The 2,831-nt window shown below is 57.3% G+C and overlaps 1 non-coding gene across 1 annotated transcript in view; it reads left to right on the forward strand.

The window, feature by feature from the left end:
• Positions 1-1,437: 1,437 nt before the first annotated feature.
• LOC124563729 overlaps positions 1,438-2,831 on the forward strand; it is a 1,910-nt gene continuing 516 nt past the window's right edge. Inside the window, exon 1 of the ribosomal RNA XR_006970281.1 lies at positions 1,438-2,831. This exon is cut by the window's right edge and continues 516 nt beyond it. This is a non-coding gene — a ribosomal RNA (small subunit ribosomal RNA).

Below are 2,831 nucleotides of genomic sequence, written 5' to 3' on the forward strand. Positions count from 1 at the left end.
TGTACGTCCAAATCACACACTGTACTGCACATTGGTCCTCATGTACTGAATGATACATCGTGGTACATGTGACCGTACAACGACTGCGCCAACAACGGCGAACCATGCGGTCCAACTGTTGTGCACTCAGCTATGTGTCGTCTCCCTATAAGAGCCGGATTGCAGTGTGGTATGCCCTGGATGGCGATCAGCATGAGCCGTCTGTTGATGTAGTGGCGCGTGTTGTCAGACGTAGTCGTCTCTTCTCACACACCGTGACAGCATGGTGCACTGCGTTCCACATCTGCGACATGCGACAGAGGCCGGTTGACAGTCGTTCGCGCAATGGACATCGCATACGTACGGGGGCCACCTTCCACGTGTTCGCGAAGCGTGCACATGTTGTTGCGTGTATGTGGGCAGACATAGTGTGTCGTGACACCTGACACAGGCATGCAACAATCGTTGAATTTGCAAATGGCGATGGACGTCTACGTTTGCTGGTGACGTTACGCAAATGAACAACTGGTAAACCGTTGTGGTGCGGTTGTTCTCGCTAGAGGTGAATCAGTGATGGCGACGATCGGTTGAGCTACCAACCGGTTGTTTCAGCGATACCCACCATGCCCACGAACGTGAATGGCATGTGGGTGTGAAGCGATACGCGGCGGTGGCTGGGTGGGACCGTCCCCGGCCGGTGAGGGGGGGCCTCCCGGCGTGCTGGCCGCGCGGTGCGTGGGCGCACGCGCTACAGCCGGCTGGTGGGGGCGGCCAGTGGCAGGCGCGCCGGCCGACGGAGGCGGCAGGCGGCGCAGCTGCGCGCCGGCGCACCCTGCACGCGGCGCCGTGCGGCCAAAGTAGGTCCTCGCGGGCCCGGTGCGAAGCGCGGTGGACATCTGCAGTGTGCTGGTCCGATTGAGGACTGTGTGCGCTGAGGATGCGCCGCCGCCCGGCGCTCGGCGCCGCGACGCCGTCTGCTGCTCGGTCGCCTCTGCGGTTCTCGCAGGTGGTTTGTATCGCAGCTGTGCGGACGTGTTGGCGCGTGCGCTGTGCTGGGAGAGTTCGCTTCGGCACCCAAGTGGGGCTTTTGTCCTTCTGTGGCGCTGGCGTTGGAGCTGCCGGCCACCGTAGGTGGCGCGTGTTGTCTCCCGCCGGCAATGCCACGACAGCACGCTCCCGGGCCTCTGTCGGCAGCGGCAAGCTCAGTTGGGAGCACGGGTGGTCGCACCTAAAGCGTCTACTCGCCAAACTCCGGGCGATTGCGCCTCTCTCGAACCCGACCAAGTACTTAGGACGGCGCTGCGCGCCGCCGGGACCTGAGAGGGTTTCGAGGTGTATCGTGCAGGGGAGCTCAGCCTCCTCCTGTTTGCAGAATAATTGAGCGGACGCTTGCGTGTTCGCGCGGGCCCCCGGGACACACTCCCGGGCGGCCGGCTGCTCAGCTCTAGTTGACGCAGCTCCCTGGTTGATCCTGCCAGTAGTCATATGCTTGTCTCAAAGATTAAGCCATGCATGTCTCAGTACAAGCCGCATTAAGGTGAAACCGCGAATGGCTCATTAAATCAGTTATGGTTCCTTAGATCGTACCCACGTTACTTGGATAACTGTGGTAATTCTAGAGCTAATACATGCAAACAGAGTCCCGACCAGAGATGGAAGGGACGCTTTTATTAGATCAAAACCAATCGGTCGGCTCGTCCGGTCCGTTTGCCTTGGTGACTCTGAATAACTTTGGGCTGATCGCACGGTCCTCGTACCGGCGACGCATCTTTCAAATGTCTGCCTTATCAACTGTCGATGGTAGGTTCTGCGCCTACCATGGTTGTAACGGGTAACGGGGAATCAGGGTTCGATTCCGGAGAGGGAGCCTGAGAAACGGCTACCACATCCAAGGAAGGCAGCAGGCGCGCAAATTACCCACTCCCGGCACGGGGAGGTAGTGACGAAAAATAACGATACGGGACTCATCCGAGGCCCCGTAATCGGAATGAGTACACTTTAAATCCTTTAACGAGTATCTATTGGAGGGCAAGTCTGGTGCCAGCAGCCGCGGTAATTCCAGCTCCAATAGCGTATATTAAAGTTGTTGCGGTTAAAAAGCTCGTAGTTGGATTTGTGTCCCACGCTGTTGGTTCACCGCCCGTCGGTGTTTAACTGGCATGTATCGTGGGACGTCCTGCCGGTGGGGCGAGCTGAAGGCGTGCGACGCGCCTCGTGCGTGCTCGTGCGTCCCGAGGCGGACCCCGTTGCAATCCTACCAGGGTGCTCTTGAGTGAGTGTCTCGGTGGGCCGGCACGTTTACTTTGAACAAATTAGAGTGCTTAAAGCAGGCAAGCCCGCCTGAATACTGTGTGCATGGAATAATGGAATAGGACCTCGGTTCTATTTTGTTGGTTTTCGGAACCCGAGGTAATGATTAATAGGGACAGGCGGGGGCATTCGTATTGCGACGTTAGAGGTGAAATTCTTGGATCGTCGCAAGACGAACAGAAGCGAAAGCATTTGCCAAGTATGTTTTCATTAATCAAGAACGAAAGTTAGAGGTTCGAAGGCGATCAGATACCGCCCTAGTTCTAACCATAAACGATGCCAGCCAGCGATCCGCCGCAGTTCCTCCGATGACTCGGCGGGCAGCCTCCGGGAAACCAAAGCTTTTGGGTTCCGGGGGAAGTATGGTTGCAAAGCTGAAACTTAAAGGAATTGACGGAAGGGCACCACCAGGAGTGGAGCCTGCGGCTTAATTTGACTCAACACGGGAAACCTCACCAGGCCCGGACACCGGAAGGATTGACAGATTGATAGCTCTTTCTTGATTCGGTGGGTGGTGGTGCATGGCCGTTCTTAGTTGGTGG

This window comes from Schistocerca americana, unplaced genomic scaffold (genome assembly GCF_021461395.2).
Source record: "Schistocerca americana isolate TAMUIC-IGC-003095 unplaced genomic scaffold, iqSchAmer2.1 HiC_scaffold_124, whole genome shotgun sequence".
Lineage (NCBI taxonomy): Eukaryota > Metazoa > Arthropoda > Insecta > Orthoptera > Acrididae > Schistocerca > Schistocerca americana.